A 26366-nucleotide genomic window follows, 5' to 3' on the forward strand; every position below is an offset into this window, starting at 1 on the left:
TAAATTACCACCCAGTTGGAAAGACTATAGAAAAACCCTGTCTCATAATAAAAATTTGCAAACTCTAGATGAGATTTTCAAAGGTTTAAAAATAGAAGAAGAAAATAAGATCAGAGATAAAAAGGATGATCGCTCTGAATCAATTAAGGCTCATATAGTTGAGTCTGTAATTCAAGAAAAGAAAAAATACAACAAGCCTTTTACCAATAGAAAACCATTCAAGAAATTTATCAGGAAAAATGGTCATGGTCAGTTTAAAAAGAATGAAGGCGACTGCTATGTGTGTGGGAAAAAAGGACATTTTGCAAGAGATTGTAGAAAACGTCAAGGTAAAAAACCGAAGACCGAATCTAACATGGTAGGAGATGTAGTGGTTGCCGTTGTGTCCGAAGTAAACATGATTGAAACAAAAGGACATTGGTGGATCGACTCAGGTGCAACACGGCATGTGTCATTTGATAGATCTGCTTTCAAATCATACAAAGTTCAAGATGAAGGACAACTTTACATGGGAAATTCTTCTACCATCAAGATTGCGGGATCCGGTACTGTGGAACTCAAACTCACTTCTGGAAAGACTCTCTTGTTGAAGGATGTTCTACATGCTCCAGAAATTAGGAAGAATTTAATTTCTGCTTGTATGTTAGACAAAAATGGGTTTAAGTTAGTCCTTCATTCTGGAAAACTGATCTTGACCAAAGATGATATTTTTATTGGTAAAGGGTATGTTGTAAACAATATGATTAAGTTGAATGTAATCAATGAAAGTTCTTTTGCTTATATTGTTGAATCTTTTGATTTGTGGCATGCTAGATTAGGACATTTAAATTCTCAAGCTATAAAAAATATGATGAATTTAAATTTAGTACCTAAGTTTAATAAAGAAAATAATGATAAATGCCATATATGTATACAGTCTAAAATAGTAAAGAAATCACATCGTAGTGTAGAGAGAACTTCTACTATCTTAGAATTAATCCATTCAGATTTATGTGAATTAAATGGGATACTAACTAGAGGTGGTAAAAGATATTTTATCACTTTTATTGATGATTTTAGTAGATACTGTTATATATATTTGTTAAGAAATAAAAATGATGCTTTTGAAGCTTTTAAATTATATAAAGCAGAAGTAGAAAATCAAGTAGAAAAGAAAATAAAAATTTTAAGAAGTGATAGAGGAGGGGAATATTTTGATAACGATTTTACTGTTTATTGTGAAAATTTTGGAATTATACATGAAACTTCTGCCCCTAGAACACCTCAACAAAACGGTGTAGCGGAACGTAAAAATAGGACATTAATAGAAATGATAAATTCTATGCTAATAAATTCTGATTTGCCTATGAATTTATGGGGTGAAGCTTTGTATTCTGCATGTCATATTTTAAATAGAGTACCGTATTATAAAGTGAACAAAACACCATATGAACTTTGGAAAAATAGAAAACCGAATTTAAAATATTTGCGAGTATGGGGTTGTTTAGCTATGTTAGAAAACCAGATGATAAGATTAAAAAATTAGGCTTTATAGAACATATAAGTGTGCTTTCATAGGATATGCTCAAAATAGTAAAGCTTATCGATTTTTAAATTTAGATGATAATGTTATTATCAAATCTGTAGAAGCACAATTTTTTGAAAATCTTCAACATAAAGATAATGTTTCTGATTTAAAAAATGAAATCCATTCTGAACAAGTGTTAGGAAAAAAGACAAGAAAATGGAGAACTAGAACTTAGAAAAAGTAAGAGACCAAGAAAGGATCCACATTATAATTTTGGTCCAGATTTTTACACCTATGTTTTAGAATCAGATCCTAAGACTTATAAAGAAGCTGTAACATCTTTAGATAGTGTGTTTTGGAAAGAAGCTATGGATGATGAAATAGAATCTATTAAATCTAATAAACTTGGGATTTAGTATCTTTACCTCCAGGTTGTAAAGCTATAGGACATAAGTGGGTTTTCAAAAAGAAACTAAAACCAGATGGTAGTATAGAAAAATTTAAAGCAAGATTAGTAGCCAAAGGTTTTAGGCAAAAAGAAGGAATAGACTATTTTGATACATTTTCTCCTGTTGCTCGATTAACCTCTATTAGAGTTCTTTTAGCATTAGCATCTATTCATAACTTATATATACATCAAATGGATGTAAAAACTGCATTTTTAAATGGTGATTTAGATGAAGAAATTTACCTAGAACAACCAGAAGGTTATGTAGAATCAAATAAAAGTAATTTGGTTTGTAAATTGAATAAATCTTTATATGGTCTTAAACAATCACCAAAACAGTGGCATGATAAATTTGATAAGAAAATTAAAGAATTTGATTTTAAATCAAATGAATGTGATAGATGTATTTATAGTAAGGTTATAAATCAAAGTTATGTGATTGTGTCATTGTATGTAGATGATATGTTAATTTTTGGTACAGATATTGATATAATTGTAGAAACTAAAAATTATCTTAAATCATCTTTTGATATGAAAGACATTGGAGAGGTAGACTTTATTCTTGGAATAAAAATCATAAAAGAAGATAAAACCATTAGTTTATCTCAAGCACATTATGTTGAAAAAATATTGAAAACATATAATATGTTTGACTGTTCACCTTCTCCTACTCCTTGTGATCCAAGTAAGAAATTATTTAAGAATATGGGTAGAGCGGAATCTCAATTAGAATATTCTAAAATAGTTGGTAGCCTTATGTATTTAATGCAATGTACAAGACCTGATATAGCTTTTATAGTGGGGGTATTGAGTAGATTTACAAGTAACCCAGGACCTAAACATTGGGAAGCAATTAGAAGGGTTCTGAAATATTTAAAAGGTACTCAAAATTATTGTTTACAATATAATAGTAAACCTGAACTAGTAGAAGGGTTCTCAGATGCTACATGGAACTCTGATTCTCATGATTCAAAATCTACAAGTGGTTGGATTTATACTTTAGCAGGAGGAGCGATATCGTGGGGGTCAAAGAAACAAACTTGTATTTCTGCTTCAAGTATGGAATCAGAATACATATCGGCTGCGGTAAAAGAAGCAGAATGGCTTCGAAGTTTTATTAAATTTATTCCATTAACTCCTATTCTAGATTATGCAATTACTATTTATTGTGATAATAAAGCTGTGTTAGCCATTTCAGGAAACAGAAAATATAAGGGTAAATCAAGGCATATAGGCCTTAGATATAACATTGTTCGACAGATGTTGACAGATGGGGTGATCGTGCTCGAGTACGTACCAACTTCAGAAATGCTAGCGGATCCGTTAACAAAAGCACTACCTAGAGAGGTAGTTTTGAGAACATCGAGGGGGATGGGCCTAAGACCTATATCCATAAAGACAGAGTAGTGGAACCTCAACTTAGTAGATTTGGAGATCCCATTTTCTAAGTTCAAAGAGATAAGAAGCTACTTTACTGTCTTTGTAAGTGCACACAATATTTATATTGGCTATCCCTATGATGTTATTTAGTGCACATATCTTGTAATGTGAAAAGGATGAGTTAAACTCTTAATGAATTTGTAGGCTATTTTAAGCTTGGGTGTTAAAGAAGTTACAAGAGCACTCATGACAAATTCACCTATATGAGTATAAAAATTTAACTACTTTAAACAGAGAATTGGTCATCTCTCTGAAATACTCATGAAAATCAGGATTTAAGCGCTTGACTGCAAAGCGCTATTCTTTGTTACTAATGAGTTAGATTATAATAAGTATATATATAATTTCGGTTTATTTCATAGAATTTAAGTTCAAAGCTATAAGCTACTTAAATATCTTATAAACTTTGAATTATATATATAAGCCAAAGGTTCAAACCGTTAGGTACCTATGGTTATACTTATTATGATCATTCTGATACACATTCAGTTTGCCTCTATTAATTAATTATTTTTTGAATCAAGTGGGGGATTGTTAAAATAAATGTTAATAAATGATGATTAATATTTATTTAAAATTGATTCAAATAAAATTAATTTGGTTTATTTTAAAAATGATATTTTGAAAGTTACTTTATGGTTGGTTTACTTTTTGTTAAAAGAAAAGTAAGTAATTTTTAAAAAGAGCATTTCTATTGGTTGATAACTTTTCACATGGATTGAATTTGTAAAAGTTCTTTTGGCTCCTTTTTTTCAAATTTTTATAAATCCCACATTGCTTTTTAAAATGTTTTGGAGGGATTTTTAAACCTATAAATAAGAACCTATTCTCAACTCTTTCTTCATTCCAAAGACTCTCTCCTTGAGAGCTCCTAATGGCTTCAAGCTATATGGAAATTTAATAATTCTTTTTATTTTATTTATATATATATATATATATATATATATATATATAGATATAAAATAAGAAAGAAAGAAAGAAAAGAAAGAAAGAGAGAGAGAGAGAGAAAAATTAAATATTTAATAGGGCCGTCCAATTTTGGATAGGCACCAAGGCCAAACCGAAAGGTGTCGAAGGGGCTTAAGGGTGCTTAACGGATTCCTTGATCCCAATAGGTGCCTAGTGGATCCAATGGGTTTCATACCTATTGAGATTCAAAAACCATTTACGAATGGGTGTGATTTTTTAAAATTGATATATATTTATGGAGATTAATTCTGTTATATAATATAACTAATTTTAAGAAAATTTCTACAAAAAAGAGGCATTCGTGTATCCGAGATTCTGAGTGACAGATTTTCTCAAAATAGTGCAAATTTTGAGGAAATATACAGTTGTGTTAGAACTGGGCTCTGTTGTATCCTGAAGACAAGTTCGCCAGCAACCCATCTGCATCTTCGTGTTTAATCGGAGTGGGGGCGTCTGTTGTCTATAAGACAACGTAGATTACTACGTGCCTCAGAGCAATACAATTTAAGTACAAGTTCTATTTTTTTTTTAACATATAGTTGCTTGGAAACATAGGCTACTTCACAAGATTTAGAGGTCTTGTCTAGTAGTCGAGGTTCTTCGATTCAAGTATATCTTCTTTTGGAGAATCCAAGTATGCATATTACCATAACCCACCAACCTACATTTTGGAGCCTGGGCTTAGGGGTGTATGTTGATGCTCCTTCCCTTGACTAGAGAGCTCAATTCACTCACTCTTTTCTTCCCCTGTCTTAGCTTAGCAACAACAATATCACTTGGTCGTGTTGTGGGTGCCCTTACCTACATCCCAACATGCTTGTTGACAATTTCCTTAGAGCCTAAACTCAAGTTCCTTGTTTATCACTCTTTGAAAACACAGTTTTACAGATAAAAACAACACCTCTGTCACCCCCCCCCCCTTCACATATGGAGGGGGGGCGTGTAAATGACCCACTTCTCTTGCTAAAAATTGGCAAGGTCCCCCTTGAATTCCTCCATACACAATTTTATCCCCATTCGTCATTTTTATATGTAATCACAAAGATAAGCTACCTTCTTATGAGATTTGAAAGAATGGAGGGCATGGCTGAAGCCCCCCATACTCGAACGACTTGATATATGAGATCGAAAGAAATACTTGGAGTGGTCTCAATCAACTAAGATGTATATTGAAGGCTAAGGAAATTGGACATATCACTAACAGGATTACAGAGCCAGATCAGATGGATGAACTTTACGATATGTGGGAAATCGAAATCTTAGTATCATGTCTTTCTTATTACCCTACATGCAGCCACATATCAGCCATGATTTTTTACTTCTCCGTACAACTAAGAAAAGCCTTCTACTAGTTTAAGGTCCCTGTAAATAGCGAATTTGAGTTCTCTTAATCCAATTAACGATTTCAAGAAAAGTTGAGGCTCAAATGGTTATCTAAATTATGGCAGTCTTAGGAAGAAATAAATGTGTGCATCGATAAGGATGATCAAATAATTTCCAACAATTTTGGATGGCACAAACCAAATTTACAAAACCGGGGCTTCACAACTCCAAATTTGTGTTTCCTCTGTACCCATATTCTATTGCATTGTCCTTATTCTTCCTGTATTTGGTTTGACTTCTTTTTTCTGTTTCATTTGAGTTGGGGCCCTAATTCGGTTTTATCGCTCTTCCTTGGTTGGACACATAATGTTTTCTTCAATAGAAAAGGATACTTGTTGGCAATTCTTCCCCTTACGATGTGTTGCGGACTTCGAAAAGAGAGGAACAACATGTTGTTCTAGGGAGAGGAAAAAACTCCTCAGGATGCCACTCCGGGCATTTTGGGTTTAATGTTTTTACGAAGCAAACTTTGCAAAGATTTTGTCTTCAAGTGGGACGAGCTATGTCGTTAGTAGTGCTGTTGGGGGTTGGGTGTATTGTTTTTCTTTTTTTCTTCTCTTTGTTGTTCTTGCTTTCCATGTACTAGAGCCACCTCAGACTCTAGTTTTTTGTCATTAATAAAATGTTTTTACATTTATAAGAAAAAATAATAATTCCAGCAACTATTAAATCTCAAATTGATATAGGAATGTATGGATTAGAGTTTGGTCAAGGTCTAGGGTTCGATTAGAGCTAGTGTTGAATTTTAGGTGAGATTTCAGTAAGGATTAGGGCTTGGGATGTCCTATGGAGTTATTGGAGGGCTGCAGTTAGGTTTTGGGAGGGTTTAGGTAGGTTCGACTGTGAGGATTGGACTGAGGGTAATGTTTAGTTGAGGTCTAACCAGGTATATAATGGGTTCAGCAGGTTATAGATGCAATCCGATAGGTTTCAAGAATTTAGCCTGTGGTAGAAAGGTTCTTGTCACCACATCAATCACTTCACACCTAAATCCAATCACTGGAAAGTCTCTTGAGAAATCTGTAAAACTTTCAGTGTCTAACAATAAAATACCAACATAACATATTGAGAGACCAACAATAAAAGCCAAGGGGATTCCTCCTGGTTGCCTTTCAGAATTTATTTGATGATCCCTCTGTAGTCAGAGGGCATTTATTCGGATGGATCCCTCTCCTTTCCCTCTACCTCGACCATATCTTCTCATTTGCTAGGGGTGTCCCCAAATCATTGCATCACTCTCTCTCTCTCTCTTGCATGCACACATACATGGTTTGGCTTTTTCGATAAAGAATATGAACCCCTTTTGTAGAGATGGAAACCCAAGAGAGTTTTACACTTCTTTTATCTAAGCACGAAAGGGATATATATATATATGGGGGCGGTTCGTGGGATGTATGTAAAATCAAGAGAGTTTTACACTTCTTTTATCTAAGCACGAAAGGGATATATATATATATATATATATATATATATGGGTCCCGTTCGGCACCCTAAGTTTTACCACACACTTTAACAAACGCGTTTTGTCTTACATGGGTTAGAAGTTTCGGAATGAGCTGATTTTTGGTGAGGATGATCTCTATGGTGAGGAGATCATCCTCACCAAAAATCAGCTCATTCCAAAACTTCTAACCCCATCAAAATTGATTTACAAAAAATGGATGGTCCACGATTTTTCAACATGTAAACATGGGGCTAAACATTTCGGAATGGGCTGATTTTTGGGGAGGATGATCTTCTAATCATAGAGATCATCCTCACCAAAAATCAGCTCATTCCAAAACTTCTAACCCATGTAGGACAAAAAACGTTTGTTAAAGTGTGTGGTAAAACTTAGGGTGCTGAACATTTCCCTATATATATATATATATATATATATATATATATATATATATATATGGGGGCGGTTCGTGGGATGTATGTAAAATCATATGTAAAAACAATGGTTTTTCAAATTATGGGTCAGAGGTTATGGATTGCACTAATTTTTTGCAAGGATGGTTATTATGATGAGAAGATCATCCTCACAAAAAATTAGTTCAATCTGAAACTTCTAAATCCATCAAAAGTGATTTACAAATTATGGACAAAAATTGATAAAAGATCGATGATCCATATTCTAAATCACTTTTAATGGGGTTAGAAGTTTCAGATTAGAGTGATTTCTTTTGGATGATCTTTCCATCATAGAGATCATCTTCACAAAAAATCAGCTCAATCCAAAACTTCTAACCCCATATTTTGAAAATTTATTAATGTCACATTGCTTTTACATGTCCCTTGATCCATTCCCTATATATATATATAGGGTAGCGTTCAATGGCAAACTTTTTAGCAAACTTTTTGGCAAAACATTTTTCAAAACATGAGTTAGAGGTTTTGGAATGGGCTGATTTTTGGTGAGAATGATCTCTACGGTGAGGAGATCATCATCACCAAAAATCAGCCCATTCCAAAACTTCTAACCCCATCAAAAACAGTTTACAAAAAATGGACGGTCCACCATTTTTCAGCTTGTAAACATGGGTTAGAAGTTTTGGAATGGGCTGATTTTTGGTGAGGATGATCTCCTCACCGTAGAGATCATTCTCACCAAAAATCAGCCCATTCCAAAACCTCTAACTCATGTTTTGAAAAATGTTTTGCTAAAAAGTTTGCCAAAAAGTTGGCCATTGAACGCCCCCCATATATATATATATATATATGGGAAATGTTCAGCACCCTAAGTTTTACCACACACTTTAACAAACGTTTTTTGTCCTACATGGGTTAGAAGTTTTGGAATGAGTTGATTTTTGGTGATGATGATCTCTATGATTAGAAGATCATCCTCCCCAAAAATCAGCCCATTCCGAAATGTTTAGCCCCATGTTTACACGTTGAAAAATCGTGGACCGTCCATTTTTTGTAAATCAATTTTGATGGGGTTAGAAGTTTTGGAATGAGCTGATTTTTGGTGAGGATGATCTCCTCACCATAGAGATCATCCTCACCAAAAATCAGCTCATTCCGAAACTTCTAACCCATGTAAGACAAAACGCGTTTGTTAAAGTGTGTGGTAAAACTAAGGGTGCCGAACGGGACCCTATATATATATATATATATATATATATATATAGATATATATGTGGGGGTGGTTCATGGGATATATGTAAAAATATATGTAAAAACAATGATTTTTCAAAATATAGGTTCGACGTTTTGGATTGAGCTGATTTTTTGCAAGGATGGTCACTATGATGAGAAGATCCTCCTCACAAAAAATTAGCTCAATCTGAAACTTCTAAATCCATCAAAAGTGATTTACAAATTATTGGTAAAAATTAGTAGAAAATCGACGGTCCACATTTTAAATCACTTTTAACGAGTTTAGAAGTTTCAGATTAGACTTTTTTTTTTTTTCGGATGACCTTCCCATCATAGAGATCATCCTCACAAAAAATCAGTTCAATCCGAAACTTCTAACCCATATTTTGAAAATTTATTAATATAAAAACATTGTTTTTACATATGTTTTTTCATATCTTGATCCGTTCCTTATATATATATATATATATATATGGGGCAGTTCATGGGACATATGTAAAAACAATGATTTTTCAAAATAAAGGTTTTGAATTGAGCTGATTTTTTGCGATGATGATTACTATGATGAGAAAATCATCCTTACAAAAAATTAGCTCAATCTAAAACTTCTAAATCCATCAAAAGTGATTTACAAATTATTGGCAAAAATTGGTAAAAAATCAATGGTCCACATTCTAAATCACTTTTAATGGGTTTAGAAGTTTTAGATTGGACTGATTTTTTTTTTTTTTTTTGATGATCTTCCCATCATAGAGATCATCCTCACAAAAAATCAGTTCAATCCAAAACTTCTAACCTATATTTTGAAAATTTATTAATGTTACATTGTTTTTACATATGTTTTTTCATATGTCCCTTGATCTGTTCCCTATACATATATAATCAGCTCAATCCAAAACCTCTAACCCATATTTTGAAAAACCATTGTTTTTACATATGTCCCACGAACCGCCCTATATATATATATATATATATATATATATATTGTAGAGATGGAAACCCACGTTCAACTAGTTTTGAACTATCATGGGATCAACACTCCACACACCTTATTAACTTATCCAAAGTTGGCACCTTCAGAGTTTTACACTGTTGTTGAATGGTCAGGCCAAATTTCTTGAAGCGAAGTCCAGAATCTTGATTAAGGGAAATTTTAGAAGATCCATGCCAAATGAAGCATTTACAATATTTATACTCTAGCTTGAAAGGGATTGTGGAAAGCTTCATTGCATTTCAATAGTTTTTTATTTTTATTTTTTTATGTTCTTTTACATTCATCAATGGTAATTCTCGTTTCAGTTTACAGGACTTTAAGAGAACAACTAATGAGGATCGTCCAATGTACCATGATAAAACCACTACATTTCCTCACTAGTTCTCTTTCCTCCTACCCATTCTCTTCTTTCTTGTATCTCTAATGCGTTACAAGTTTCCATAGCTTCAATTATGGTCTGAGAGATGAACACCTTAAGGAAACAATAGGAAGTATGATTAAACAAGAAGTTTATTCTTATTACGAATTTGTCTTGAATTCAGCTAGCTAATAGCAAATGGCCATACCACATAACATTTACCACCAAACAAAAGCTGAATGGTCTTCCCTTTCTAGTTTTTGATAAGGGGAACACATCAATACTTCAAACCCTAATATGCATTCAAAATCTTCAACGAAAGAATGTAACCCTGTATCGTTTAATAGAGTTGTTTTACTCCTCTCAGCTGACTATGCAATTATCCATTAATCTAAAACATGAACCTAATCCTCCAAGCAAATCATGTTATGTTTTGTGTGTTAGGCTCAACATATTGGGTCTTTGGAGGAAATTCAATTGTTCTACATGCATCAAGATTTTTAAATTTGCAGAATATTTTTTTAGGATGAAAATATACCACCATACGAATATTCCTTAAACATACTCAAGTGAAAACAAAGAGTCCACATCCAATTTCATCAGGTTCACTGAACTTGAAAAGAATGTCATACGAGATGTAGAGTTTCTTTCATATAGATTCAACTTGACTTTTTGATAAAAAGAAAAAAAAAGGTAGTTTCATTTTCATTAGAGAATTACTAGATGTGTGGAGAAAGACAGAATCCAAATTTCTAGAACTCTGCTTCTCAAATAATATAGAAACACAATAGCATAGGACTCACAACCAAAAAGAAGAAGAAGAACAATTAGAAGGATGAAAAGAGAATTACTAAGTTAATTCAAAAAGAAACTTTATAAGTTGGAAACGAGACCTCCACTTATACTAGATATGGAGTGTTGATGATATCTTACTCACTTTTTTCTTCTCAAGGACTATTTTAAGGACTTAGTTGTGACTGAGACTTATATATATATAACATGTTAGGATGCTTGCTCAAGAAGTTTCAAGTGGATTTCTAGAGAGTTCAAGATGGAAAATGAAAATGCATTGGGACTTAAGGTTGGTTGTATGGGAAAATAGAGATAATTAATGGTAATGGGGTTCATCAATGAAGGTGGAGATTCTAGAAGAATATATGGGAAAAATAATAATGGTTACTTGGGAAATGCAAAGGTGATGAGGTAGAGAAGAAAGAGAAAGTGACATGTGTCAATCACACATATGAAGTGGGACCCATACAAAATTACATAAATTCCCTCACTACAATCCTTAAAATAAAATAAAACTTCTAAAACATTAACTTTAAAATTTAACAAGATGAGCATAACAATGAATAGAGCTTTCTTAATTCATGCAAAGGCTTAAAAGGTGCAAAACCACACAACTACAATGTACATATATAAATAGAATTCAATGTTCAGGTAGTTACATAAAAGAATTTATGAAAATGCATACTCAAGTTAATTTGGAAGTGGAGACGTATGTATTTGACTATCAAAAGTTCCATCTAATATAACCACAGGCTGAAAAGAGTCTTTCTTACTACATTCCAAAGAAGTTGCTTAAAAAATCCCTACAAAATTTATTCAGAATTGCTAAACTTTTACCCATTAGAAAGCAAAATATAATAGAAAAAAAAAATGAGGAAATGCATATTGATATCACCATAAATGCTTACTTACATATATTCAAGTACCCAAAACGAGATTATTGATTTAAATCAAAAATATATTTAAGTAACAACAACAACAACAATAATACTAGTACTAGCAGTAGTCCCCACGTTTTGGTCAATATTTGAGATAGTCTCGTGTTTATGAACTGATAATACCCCCCCCAAACCCCCCAACTTAGGTTTAATTTGAGAAACTAACATAAAATGACATGCATACCCTTGTGTTCAACCTCTGGCCAAAACTTTCTCGTAGAAAATACATCATCGTCAAGTTGTTAACCTTTAGGGTAAACTATTTTTAACCTTTACAACCTTGTTTGTATTGTAGAAACTGATGTTTTCTACTAAAAATAAATCTTATCTTGTTCTTCTTGTAGGTTTGAAGGTTGAAGCAAGGGTAAAAAACTTTACCCTAAAGATTCTTCATCTTCAAGTAGTTAACCTCTAAGATAAACTTTTTTAGCCCATTCCATCTTGTCTTCAATCCAACATCTTCAATCTCTTTTAGAAACTCTTTCTAGCCAATGCATCTTTGTACTCGAAAAAATATTATTTTGTTATGGAGGGTAAGGTAAAGAAGATGGAATATTAAGGTTGAAGGCGAGGGTAAAAAACTATACCAACAGTTTGAAGATGACTGGTTTGGGGTAGAAAAACAAAGGAGTTTTGGTTAGAAGTTGAAGATGAGGGCATTTAGGTGACTTATGTTTGACTCTCAAGGGGACATTTCATCAATTTGAAAGCACGGGGTATTCCTAATATCAACCCAATTGTGAAGGGGCATGTCAAAATCACCCTAAATTAATATAAGAGAAAATCAAAACCTCCAAAAAGAATAATAAACAAATTAAGAAGAAAAATTTGTCAAAATTAATTATAAAAGGTACAAAATGTTAACACTAAGGCATTGTTTGTTTACAGGTATTTTCAGCACATAATGCTTAAAAAAAAAAAAAAAATTCCAGCCTACTTTAATGTTTAGTGTATTTGTCTCTTCTAATTTTCAGCACACGTTGCTGAATTTTCAACCAAAATTTTCAGCTATTTTCCTTCGCTTAACACTGATCTATCAGCCTCGTGCTTTACTATAAACACCCATTGGCTCCTTTCCTTTGGGTAAGTTTATCAATTCTCATGCACATTCTTTATTAGTGTCATCATTTCCTCCATAATAGCCTTAGGCCATCTTTGATTGGACTCGGAGAGCACATATTGAAATTTGGAACACAAAGAAAAAGACACACACAAGAAAAAATAATAGTTAGGAGACAGATGCATGGGAAACAAAATTAAATATAAGATGTAAAGTACACATGCACAAGATTTATAAATTTTTGAGAAATTTAGTCTTACCCCCCAATAAAATTGGTGATACTCCCCCCCTCCCCTCCCCTCCCTTGTGAAATGCAAGATGAGGTCTCCTCCCCTTGACTTGGTCAAACCATTAATGCCATGTTTTATTGACGGACATAAGTCTGAATACCAAACTTACCTTTATAACATTTAAATTACTAAAATACCCTTAAATTACTTGACAAATTTTCATCCTTTAAACTGATCTCCACCGATTGCTTGAAAGCTAAAACCCTGATTGCATCTTCCTTAAGAAGGCGAAGTCTGGGTTTCGCCATTAGCACCATTATCGCACCTACTAACACCTTAACTGCATCTTCCTTGTTGTCTTGAGTGTTACAGTTCAACCGTTGGCTTCTTGTTGGTCGATTTTGAGTTAGATTAACTCAAAGATCTCATATATCATGCAATGGGTGGAGGTTTGGAGTCTGTGGTAAGCTATTTTGAGTAGTATGGCATCAGGACTTAAGTTTAGGAGGAAGAAATGAAGCTAAGAACTAATTTTCATTCTTTACTGTGCAAAGGTAGACCTAATATACATATTTACAAGAGGGGGGCATTATGAATTTGAATTTCTTCCTTGTTTAATATTTTTTGACAGTGTTTTGTATGTGGGGATTCTAATTACTGGGTCAAAGAATGCCCTTGGGTTGGGCAATCTTGCAAGATTTGTGGTTGTGTAGGTGTTAGAAGAATTTTGACATCAAAACAACCTCATAGCTTTTCTTGCAAATTTCTGAAATGCCAAACATTTGGGACTTCCAATGGTTGAATGAAACTATGAAACAACCCAAGAAGGACAAGGCATGTACATCTTCAAATAGAAATACAAGTACTTCTTTCGATTGTACCCATTCAAAAAAACTTAAAGTATTGATTTAGCTGAGTTTAGTTCTGGTTTTGCAAAGAAAGGAAAAATGAAGTAATGTAAACATTTTAGAAGTGGAATAGAAATTGGACTTTGCATCAATACAAAGTGATGAGATGATGTGTTTTGTATACTACTGACCAAATGTCTCACATATTATTAGTCGTCCATTGAAGCATCAAACAACATAATACCATGCCAATGAACAGCATTCATTGTAAAAATATTCCAAGTGACTTTATTAATCAAATAATATAAAAAATTCAATGGCATTACAACATTTGCAAATTCATATTCTAATATTTGTAGAGAATAGTCCATTTTGTACACAATTTCCATGAAGATGATGCATGTTCCAGTTACGATTAAATGCCTTGGAGAAGAGAAAACTAAATGCAATCTGCAAGGTATAGAATTGCGTCAATCATTCATTTGCCCCTAAAAGCAATCACATCAGAGAACCTTGCAAAAGATTTTATGTGAAAAACACAAGATGAATCCATATCAACACAAAAGCCGCACCACGTATTCATGTGCCCTCAAGGGAGATCAACGTAAGACACTTGATTTAAAGCACTGGATAAAGAAATGGACCAAGAGTACAAAAAGATTGGAAAACCACTTTCCGAAACCTGAAAATTTATCAGTACAACTCCCTGCCAAGGAGGAATCACATCCGTCATTTTCTGTTTTATGCAAACCATGAGATCTTTTGATGTGGCTATCACAATGAGTTTAGTAAACTAAATATCCTTTATGGAAGTTGATGTATTATTTTAGATAATGTTTGACAGATGTCTTTCTAAACCTTTCTTTCCAAAGAAATTGGGACATTATTGAGAGATTTATCATTGACATTGCTCAAATGCCACAGTCCAAGTTGACATTCTATACTGCAAACATGAAGTAGGAGACTTATAACCACCAAAAAGTATGAGGAAATAAGAACTGTATTTTGCAAATTTATTGGTTATAGAAATTGGAAAGATGGAGTTAAGTCTAGAGTCCAAGGATTGAGAACAATTACCGTTTCATTGTAGACATTAATCATTGTGACTGGTAATATTCATTAGGTTTTTCAGCATTCAAACCACCAATTGGTAGTACCATGTCATGTCCTTGAATCCATGTAAATTTTTAGAGTCCATGTAGTGTCTAGGTTCTGGAGTTTTGCCCAAGCCGGCTTGTCTAGTGGCATTTTTTGTAAATACAAGCCAAAGTGATAGGGCTCAAATTTTGAAGTTTCCTTTCCACAAGCCTAGAAAAGCTTAACAATCTTTTTCAAGAAAGTGAAAAAGAAAACAAGCCAAGGATCAAGGGAATTACAATAAGCCCTTGTAAGCTGCCTTTAAATTACCTATCAGTAAATTGTATTTTGAGCATTTTTTTCTAATTTGTTTCCTTCAATACTCAATTGTTTGTTCGTGCTGCCTTGTGTGTATCGGCTTCTCGGGTGTACTTGCAGGTCAAGACCGCAACAAAGCAAAAAGTACAGCCATGCCATGCTACACTCATCAAGCTATTATCTAATATCCAAAGACTGATCCCCTGATGGTTATGAAGAAAGGCATTCAACCTATTTCACTCCCTAAGTTGAATAGGAATGTTAAGTGATGAAGGTCCCTTTCTTAACATTTTTTCTTTTTTTCTTGTTTATTGGAGCGCGTGGGTGAGTTTGGTGGGTTTCCTAATGTTTTAGTTGTACTCTCTCTCCCCTTCCCTACCACCTCATGTCATTACCACCACCCTCTCCCCATCTCCTTGTTTTTTCTTCTTGTGTTTACTTTTGTGCAATCAAACTATGGAATCTCTTTTCCACGATGCCCATTTTCCCAATTCAAATTTTCCATGATTTTGAATTCCATGGATTTTGGTTGTCCATGCGATAAATAGATCCATATGAAAAAGGGTGGTTATGTTCATTCGACCATGCACAACGATACATCTTCCTTCTTATACGTTTACTTATGTTCATTAAGTTCTTGGATGGCTTTTTGGTTTACAAAGTTTTCTTTACTTGTTCCATACTTTTATAATCAAAACTAATCTAAACCCAAAATTACAATATTAGTGTGAGGATCTGTCTGCATTTCACGCTTCTCAAATAAATCGTGTTAGACACCTTGTATCTTTGTCAAACATCAACAGATATCCATCATTCTTCTATATGTAAAAAAGGTATTGAGTATTCCCCAAGAGGGTGTTCTTGAATAACAACAAAGATGCTATTAGGGCTGCAACTCGGGCGGGTTGGGGATCAACCCGCAGCCAACCCAAACTTGACAAACACCAGCCCGAGCCCATGCCCAACCCAAGTTGGGTAGTTCAGGTTAGTTGACTTAATTCAATATTCATTTATACTATATAATTTAATAATGATAACGCTTATATAAAGAGAAGTACTATGTAAAAGAACTTAAAATTATTTGTCCTAAAAATGTGTTTCAAAATTTACATACACTAAAATAATAAGAAAATTTAATGGAGATTAAGTAAAGTGACTTTCTTTATTTACTATTATTCGCAATTTCTAACACACAATGAAAAATAAAAAAAACATTCAAAGTTGCAATTTAATCATTGTATGGCAATATGAAATTGTATAAATGAAAGCAATAAATAACAAAGCAATTGTGAGTGCGAAAAAAACCAAGATATAAGAAGTAATTTTAAATTGTAACCATATTAAGTTTGGGTTCGGGCAAATAAGGTTGCCCAACACCTATGCATGAACTCAACCCGATTTGAGCCAAACATTTTTTTGTTGTTGCCCGAAACCGATTTGACAAATATCTAGTAACAAATAAAAAACTTATAATATAGAAATCACACTACGCTAGGAAAATATGATCCAAAACATAGAAATCATTATCTTGAGACAAAAAAAAAGTTTTACAAGAAAAATTACTAAGAAAAGATCAAATTATTAAAATACCCCTGAAGCCAAAACATCCTTAGAGGTTACATCACACTTAGAAAAATATTTTTGAATATATAAAATAACAAACTAAAACAAAATATATTATTTCACCAATTTTCATAAAATTTGACAAAATTATGACACCGCCTCTCATAGGGTCCACGATCATTTTATGCAAAAAAAACCCGTAAGTGACAGAATGTAAAACCCCGAGTTTTCGATTCATATATCGAGAAAAATAAATAATGAAATTTGAGAAAATCCTGAAAGTGAAACTTAGGGATAAAATTTTAGGATGTTTTTTATCATTTTTAATGGAATCTAACCTCACCATTGGATTCAAAATGATCGAAAAACATACTTTAACATGTAAGCCCGCTCAAATGCGAGTCCGAACATAAAAATTGTAAAATCTTCGATTATCGAATTAGATCAGGCTAAAATAATGACTTTTTACTAGAGAAAGAATTATTAAGATTAGATCATACCATTGGGTTAATAATAAAAAATTATTGAACATGAACTACTTATCATTTTTGGAGATCAGAAAGTCAAATTATTGTCAAAAACGAAAACGACGTCAATTTTAGGATCTCATTGGGTAAAAAATGTAAATTTTTTTAGAGACATAATTTATAGAAATTAACTACACCATTAGATCTGAAATGAAAAATTAAACAAAATAGAGTATTCATTCGTTACTTTTGGAGTCCGGATGGTCAAGTTATTGTCAAACGAAACAATAGGTAAAATACCGATTTCATTCCAAAAATTTATATAAATAAATTTTTAAAATTTTTTCACTATTCATCATCATTTAAAACCATCCAAAAATCATTCAACATTTTTTTTATTTAAAAATTTTCATTTTTCTCTCGACTTTCTAACTTAGATTCACCGCGAACGGTCCGTCTTCAGCCTCCGACGTAGAAAGGAAAAACGTCCACAGCCTCAATCTCTATAAAACCAACCCAATTTTCTTTCGTTTTCTCATATTTTTCATCCTGTATCATAAAAAAATAACCGTATGTGATGCGGAAGTTTCATGCCTTCGACCCTAAATTTCATCTTTTTTGGGGCTAAACCGTCTTCCGTCGTAGAAGGGAGAAAGGATGACAACATCAAGATATTTGAAACTACTTGGTCAGATTTTAAAATCAACCGCCTTGAAGTTTGGCCTATCTCGATTTCCATGCCAATGTCTCAATTTTTATGCACGTACTTCGATCCCATGGCACAGAGATTGTAAGGACTCTTAATTTCTATTAGTAAACATAGATTGTGAAAATTGTATTTAGGATTTTAACGAAAACTTGTAATGTATTTCCAAAAATATAGAATTCTTTTTGTTATTCCAAATTCACGTCAAAACTTGAATATTTTATATGTTTAATTGCATTTTATAATAAATTATACGTGGATAGGATATTTTACCAGGTTATTTCCACCAGTTGGGTTCTGTGCACTGCTCGAATCTTGTTTTGATATAAGTTTTAGAATTTTTCAATGTTATTGATAAAAAAATGAATTTCATAATTGAAAAAAATAATTTAATATTTAATAAACTCATATTAAGTTGATAAATATCAGAAAGTGAATATTTTATTCGACAGATTGAAAACTGTAAAAATTGAAAAAAAAAAAAAAAAAAAAAGGGTGAAACGGTAAAATGTAAGAATCACACCCGAGAAGTGATGTCTGCATTTTACATTGTAATATTGTATGTAGGTTGGTGAAGGAATATCCAGGGATAATGATTGTTGTAAGTTTATTTAAATTTTGTTGGCGTAGAGGCTCCAAGTTCTGTTATTTATTTTAGGCAGGGTGGTCACAGGTGCATGGTAGGAAACTGTATATCTATTTTCAACCTTGTATTGTTAATTTCTTTTTTGTTTTCAAATGAAAATTATATATATATATATATATATATAGGTATTTTGTGAGTTGTTAAAGAGTTTGTGAATTCTTGAAGGGATAGTGTGTCATATCATCCAGAGTGGTGTACTATCCTAGTATGTACAGTAAGAACCACTAAGATCATACGTGGTATGAGACGCGTATGAGGGTGGAGTCACAACTGGAATCCAGGTTTGTTCCTCTCTATCTTACCAGTGAACTTATAATGTAAAGGTGGTCATACACGAATGATTTGTATATTTGGGAATCACATGAACACCTGGTAGGCATAGACGAAGATGATTAGTCAATAATTACTAACAATCTATAGTAGTCGAACGTTCTGACACAGCGAAAAGAGACCCATTGCTTACGGTCACGTCAAACGAGCAGCCTGAGCCAGATAAATGGTCCCGCAAGTATGGTAAGCAGCGACTAGCCACAAAATCAGGAGCTAATACTTAATTATGAAACATCATATCCCGATTGGGAGCAATTCAGTCATGAATCCCAACTCTCTAATTCCACTACTCTACCATTGTGTATTATGTATATGTTGTTTTATTTTGATATATAAAATGAAATGCATGTTTAATATTTCCCTTTGATCAATTATATTTGTATAAAAAGAAAATGTTATAGTGAATACTGCTGATGATATAATATGACTTTTAAAATGTTTAGTTGCTCATCCCTGGCTATATATACCAGTTTATAGTAGTTTCTTTCGTAAAACTTTGCATATGTTAAAATGATTTAGTATGTTTATTCATTCATATTAGGAGAGATTATTGACAGAAATTGTTTGCTTCTCTACTGGATAACCATTGTTACTCACCATTTCCTTCTCTATTTTTTAGTTTCAGATCTGAAACTTGGTGAGGTAGGTGTAGAACACGAGTGATGACTATCTAGTAGGTCAGATAGACGACCAGAGTTCATTACATGGTGAGTATTGGGACTATACCCCCTAGTAGTATCAGTTTATCCATGGATTTTGTTTAGAGTGTTAGGACTTCTGTTAGAATGAGGAGTTTTGAGTAATCTTGTATTTTATTTGTCCTTGTGCATTTTGATCTATCGTACGTTATTACATATATATAGACTTTCGCTAGTTATTCTATTTTGTATGTATATATGCAGGATATAGTGTATGTCATTTATCAGGTGCAGGTATTTAACGCCTGGGAATGCTAACATAAATAGAGGAAACCATGTTGAAATTTTGAGGCGCTACCTAGTGTTTCGAGATCGGACATGGGGTTTTGTGTTGACTTTTGGCGGGACGCCACACAGAAACTAATACTCTCATTGAAATTCTTATAAAAAATTGATTCTAAAATATCGAAAAAACAACTTCTCAACGTAAAAGTCCTCGTTGTTAATGTTCCAATCCTAAAATATAAAAATCTGAAACTAATAATTAAAATATTAATTAGTATAATTTGAAATCTTAATAAATCAAATTAAAATATTTTTGAATAAAAAAATTCAATTAATTAAGTCCATGGGCCAAATTTTAAGTGATGACCCATTTATTCAAGTGGGGCCCACCTAATATTTAAGAAAAAATCATCTACCGTGGGTTCCAAAGAATTCATAATAATTTAAGGGAGAATTCTCCAAAATTTGAAAAATTATCATTCTACGTATGTCAAAATATTCAAAATTCAAAATTAAAATAAAATCTAATTAAAAATTAATTAAAATCTTATATAAATCACTTAACAGATTAGTTAGAAATAGACTTTATCTCTAAGAAACTTAATCAAACTCTAATATTATCATAAAGCTTTTTAAAAAAGAGCCTCCACCACCTAATTTCAGAGGAAAAGAGAAACCCTGAAAAATCAAGATAAAAAATCCTCCAAATACTTTTCAAAATCCTAAATCTAGATTCCCAAGCCAATACCTAACCCCCAAGTCCTAATTTTCAATCTTAAAAAATATCCAGAAACTTTAAAAACACCTTAAAAGCTAGTAAAATATCTAGATTTAGAAAAACGAAAGTTTCATATAAAAAATCAGAAGTAGATCTAGTAACAAAGATAAAGTAAGAAAATTCATATGAAGAATGTTTACCATCAATTTCTGAGAATTGATTATCGTAATCACTCAGGTAAAAGGAAATGTATTGTGACGCCCCGCCAAATGCTAACACCAATCCCAAGGCCACCTCGAGGCACTAAGTGGCGTCTCGAAATTTTTGCATGGTCTCCTTTGTTTATGTTAGCGTTTCACGGAACTCAAACCTGATAAACCAATTTCAAACCTGGATATAAAGATATAGATACAGGAATAATAGCGGAAGACTAATTACATCTAACATGTAAATAGATCAGAGTGCGGAAATTTAGCGATATACATGATTACAAAAATTTAACCTCCCTCTAACACAACCCTAACACTCAACTTCAAAAATATGTATACACTTGGACGAAACTGACTACACAAAAGGGTATGGCCCTAGTGCTCATCGTGCAACAAATTCTTATCGTCGATCTGACCAATAGGTACTCCTCACTTACCGACTCTACGCCTGCCTCCGTAACTGCAAGTGTTGAAACTAAAAAAACAGGAAGGAAACGGTGAGTAACAATGGTTATTTAGTATGTCCACAAATAATTCCTACTAATAACTTCACCTAACGTGATCGAATAATCATACTGCATCGTTTCAAAACATGCTAGTTTTACAATTGAAACTACGATTAACTGGTACATACAGCCAGGGATAAGCAACCAAACAGTTTAAAAGTTACACATAACATCAATCATTCATACTCATTATACATTTGTCCTTTTATGCAAATACAGTTGACAATATTGAAATAATAGACATGCTTTGCAGTTTCTAATTCGAAATATAACAATAGATACATAATACAAGTGGTGGAGTAATGGAATTTGAGCGTTGGGATTCACAACTGGATCGGTCCTAGTTGGGACATGATGTTACTACGTAAATCTGTCTTTTAGTTCTTGATTTTGTGGTTGGTCGTGTCTACCATGCTTACGAGACCATTTATCCGGATCAGGCTGGTCGTTTGAAGTGATCGTAAGCAATGTGTGGCGCCCCGCCGAACGCTAACACAAATCCCCATGTCAGATCTCGAGGTACTAGGTGGCACCTCGAAATTTCGGCATGGTCTCCTCTGTTTATGTTAGCATTCCAAGGCGTTCAACCTGCACCTGATAAACGACATACAATCCTGCATACATATACAAAATATAATACTAGCGGAAGCTTATACACGTCTAATAACGTACGAATTATCAGAGTGCGGAAGAAGAAAATTTACGGGATTATACAAAATTTTCTCACTCTAACAAGAGTCCTAACGCTCAATACAAATCTATAATACTCCTAGACAAATGGAGTATAACTCCAATACTTACCAGGTGACGGACTCTGGCTGTCTATCTGACCCACCAGATGATTCTCACTCATGTTCTACTCCTGCCTCGCTAAGCTTCGGATCTGAAACTAAAAAAATGGAGGATGAAAGGGTGAGTAACAATGGTTACCCAGTAAGGAAGCAACAATCTCTGCCAATAACCTCTCCTAACATGAACGAATAAACATACTGAATCATTTTAAAATAAACAAAGTTTTACAGAAGAAAACTACGATCAACTGGTACATATAGCCAGGGATGAGCAACTAAACATTTTAAAACTCACATTACATCAATCAACAGTACTCACTATAACATTCTCTTTTTATACAAATCTAATTGATCAAATGGAAACATTAAATATGGATTTCATTTTATATATCAAAATAAGCAACAGATACATAATACACAATGGTGGAGTATTGGAATTAGAGTGTTGGGATTCACGACTGGATCGCTCCCAGTCGGGACATGATGTTACCATTTCTCTCTGGCTTTTAGTTCCTGATTTTGTGGCCGGTCGCTGCACTTACCACGTTTGGTTGACCATTTATCCGGCTCAGGCTGGCCGTTTGACGTGACCGTAAGCAATGGGTCTCTTTTCGATGTGTCAGAACGTTCGACTACTATAGATTGTTAGTGATCACTGACTAATCATCTTCGTCTATGCCTATCAGGCGTACATGTGATTCCCAAAGATACAAACCATTCGTATACGACCACCTTTACATTACAAGTTCACTGGTAAAGATAGAGAGGAATAAACCCGGATTCCAGTTGTGACTTCACTCTCATACGCGTCCCATACCACATATGAGTTTGGTGGTCCCTACCGTACATCCCAGGATAGTACACCACTCCGGATGATATGATGCACTATCCCTTCAGGCATTCACAAACTCTTTAACAGCTCACAAAATAGCTACTTATATATATTATTTTCATTTGAAAATAAAAGAGAAATTAACAATACAAGGTTGAGAATAGATATCCAGTTTCCTACCATGCAAGTGTGGCCACCCGGCCTAAAATAAATAACATAACAGAGCGCCTCGCCCTAACAGAAAGTAAATAAACATGCAACCAGTAACATTATCCCTGGATATCCGTTCACCAACCTGCATACAACACAACAACGTAAAATGCAGACATCACCCCTCGGGTGTGACTCTGACATTTTACCGTTTCATACCCTTTTTCCATTTTTTCGATTTTTACAGTTTTCAATCTCTTCATAAAATATCCATTTTCTGATATTCATCAACTCAATATGAGTTCATTGAATATTAAATCACATTTTTCAACTATACAATTTATTTCTATCAATAATATTGAAAAAAAATACAAATTTCATATCAAAACGGGGTCCGAGCAGTGCACAAGACCCAATTTATGGCAATAACCCGTTAAAATACTCTACCCACGTATAATTTGTTAAAAATACAATTAAACATATCAAACATGCAATTTCTGGCGTGAATTTTGAAATAAACAAAGAATTCTATATTTCGGAAATACATCCAAAATTTTCCAATAAAATCCTAAATGCAATTTTCACAATCTATGATTACTAATAGAAATTGAGAGTTCCTTACAATCACTAGGCGACAGAATTGAAGCACGTGCGCGGAAATCGAGGCGAACGGCACGGAAATCGAGATGGACCGAACTTCGAAGCGGCTGATTTTTGAAACCGGCCCGGTGGTTTTGAAGATCTCGATGTGCTCGTCTCTTCTCCCTTCTACGGCGAAAGACAATTTGACCCCGAAATTGATGAAAATCAAGGTCGAAGTTATGAAAATCTCCGTATAAAAATACGGCTGATTTTTGATTATACGGGGTGAAAAATACGAGAAAACGGAAGGAATTTAAGTGGGTTATGTAGAGAATGAGATGACGGACGTTTCTCCCTTCTGCGTCAGAAAGCGATTTGACCCCGAAACGGACGAAATCCGAGGTCAAAGTTTCGAAATTTCCGTATCCAAATACGGCTGATTTTTGACGATATCGAGTGAAATAGAAAGTGAAACAAAGAAAGGTTGGGTGGGTTTTGTAGAGAACGTAGCTGCGGACATTTCTCTCTTCTGCGTCGATCGTCGACGGCGAGCCGTTTGTGAAAGATCTGAGGTGGAAGAATCGGAGGAAAAACAAATTTATTTATTTTTCGTTTTTTTTTTTTTCGCACTGTTTGGACGAGTGGGGAAGATGAGATTAAAAAAACTTTTAAATATTATTTATATAATATTTGGGACGAATTCGGTATTTCGCCTATTGTTTTGATCGACGATAACTTGGTCATTCGGTCTCCAAAACTGACAAACGAATACTCTATTTCGCCTAATTTTTCATTCCGGATCTAATGGTATAGTCAATTTTTACAAATTAAGTCTCCATAAAAAATTTACATTTTTGGCCTGACGTGACCCATAAACTTGATGTCGTTTTCGTTTTTGGCGATAATTCAACTTCCTGATCTCCAAAAATGACAAATAAATAGTCTATGTTGAATAATTTTTCGTTATGAAACCAATGGTATGATCGAATTTTAAAAATTATTACTCCAACAAAAGTTACTATTTTAGCCTGGTCCGACCCGGTAATCGAGGATTTTGTAACTTTTATATTTGGACTCGCATTTGAGCGTGCTTACAGGTTAAACTATGTTTTTCGATCATTTTGAATCTAATGGTGAGGTCAGATTCTATTAAAAATGATCAAAATAAGGTCCCACAATTTTACCCTAAGTCCCACTTTCAAGATTTTCTTAAAATTCCACTATTTATTTTTTCCTCGAGATACGAATTAAAAATTCGGGGTTTTACACAATGGGTCTCTTTTCGGTGTGTTAGAACGTTCGACTACTGCTAGAGTGTTAGTGATCACTGACCAATCATCTTCGTCTATGCCTATCAGGTGTGCATGTGATTCCCAAAATAACACTCCACTCGTATACGACAACCTTTATAATACACGTTCATTGGTAAAGATAACAAAGGAATGGACCCGGATTCCAGTTGTGACTCCACTCTCATAAGCGTCCCATACCACGTATGAGCTTGGTGGTCCCTACCGTACATCCCAGGATAGTGTACCCCTCCGGATGATGTGACATACTATCCCTTCAGGCATTCACAAACCCTTTAACAGCTCACAAAATAGCTACGTATATATATGATTTTTCATTTAAAACAAAAGAGAAATTAACAAAACAGGGTTGAGAATAGATATCCAGTTCCTACCATGCAACTGTGGCCACCCGGCCTAAAAATAAATACCAGTACCCAGCGCATGCGCTAACATAATCGTAAATAAACATACAACCCTTTCATTAATAACCTGGATATCCTTTCACCAACCAACATACAACATACAATATAAAATGCAGACATCACCCCTCAGGTGTGATTCTGACATTTTACCGTTCATTCCCTTTTTCATTCTCTCGATCTTCTCACGTTTTGTCTCTTCAAGTCAAGCCATTCATTTTCAATCTTTCAAAGTCATTTTTGGTCTTTCCATCGAAAACCATCAAAGTTTTATTAAAAAACAAGGTCCCGACGATACACAGGACCAAAGCTGTTAAAAACAAGGGAAGCTGGTGAAAATTTGGCTAAGTGTCGGAAACTCAATTTTTCAAAGTTCTCGAAATTGAAAATGGGTTTTTCGAAATGAAAGTCTCGATTACGAGATTCGACACCATATAGTTTTTGAAATCTAATTCAAAGTAATATGAAAGTTATGACATTTGAAAATTTGTCGAAAACGTCAAAAACTACGTTTTATTCTTGAAACCAAAATTCGGATTTTGATCCATTGAGATTTCGATCTTGAAACCATTCCCATTATTCCGAAATGGGGGGTAAAACCTTAATTTCATTAAATAACTTAAAGTAAATGGAAAGTAAAAATTAAAAAGGATGCTGTCGGTGGCAAAAGCTTGTTCTGTCAGTGGAACTGACAGTTCCTACCGACAGAGGATACTTATCGACGGCAGAAGCTTCATTTTATCGGTGGAACCGACAGAAGCTTCATTTTGTCGGTGGAACTGA

General features: G+C 33.7%; 1 long non-coding RNA gene across 1 annotated transcript; it reads right to left on the reverse strand.

The window, feature by feature from the left end:
* Nucleotides 1-22132: 22132 nt before the first annotated feature.
* Nucleotides 22133-24428, reverse strand: LOC147401532 (uncharacterized). The gene is made up of 2 exons (XR_015178211.1): nucleotides 23913-24428; nucleotides 22133-22406 (listed from the first exon to the last, which is right to left on the reverse strand). It is a non-coding gene; the product is annotated as an uncharacterized LOC147401532 (long non-coding RNA).
* Between the last annotated feature and the right edge of the window lie 1938 nt (nucleotides 24429-26366).

The sequence above is a fragment of the Akebia trifoliata genome, chromosome 5, assembly GCF_017979445.1.
Source record: "Akebia trifoliata isolate Shusen 1 chromosome 5, ASM1797944v1, whole genome shotgun sequence".
Taxonomy (NCBI): Eukaryota; Viridiplantae; Streptophyta; class Magnoliopsida; order Ranunculales; family Lardizabalaceae; genus Akebia; species Akebia trifoliata.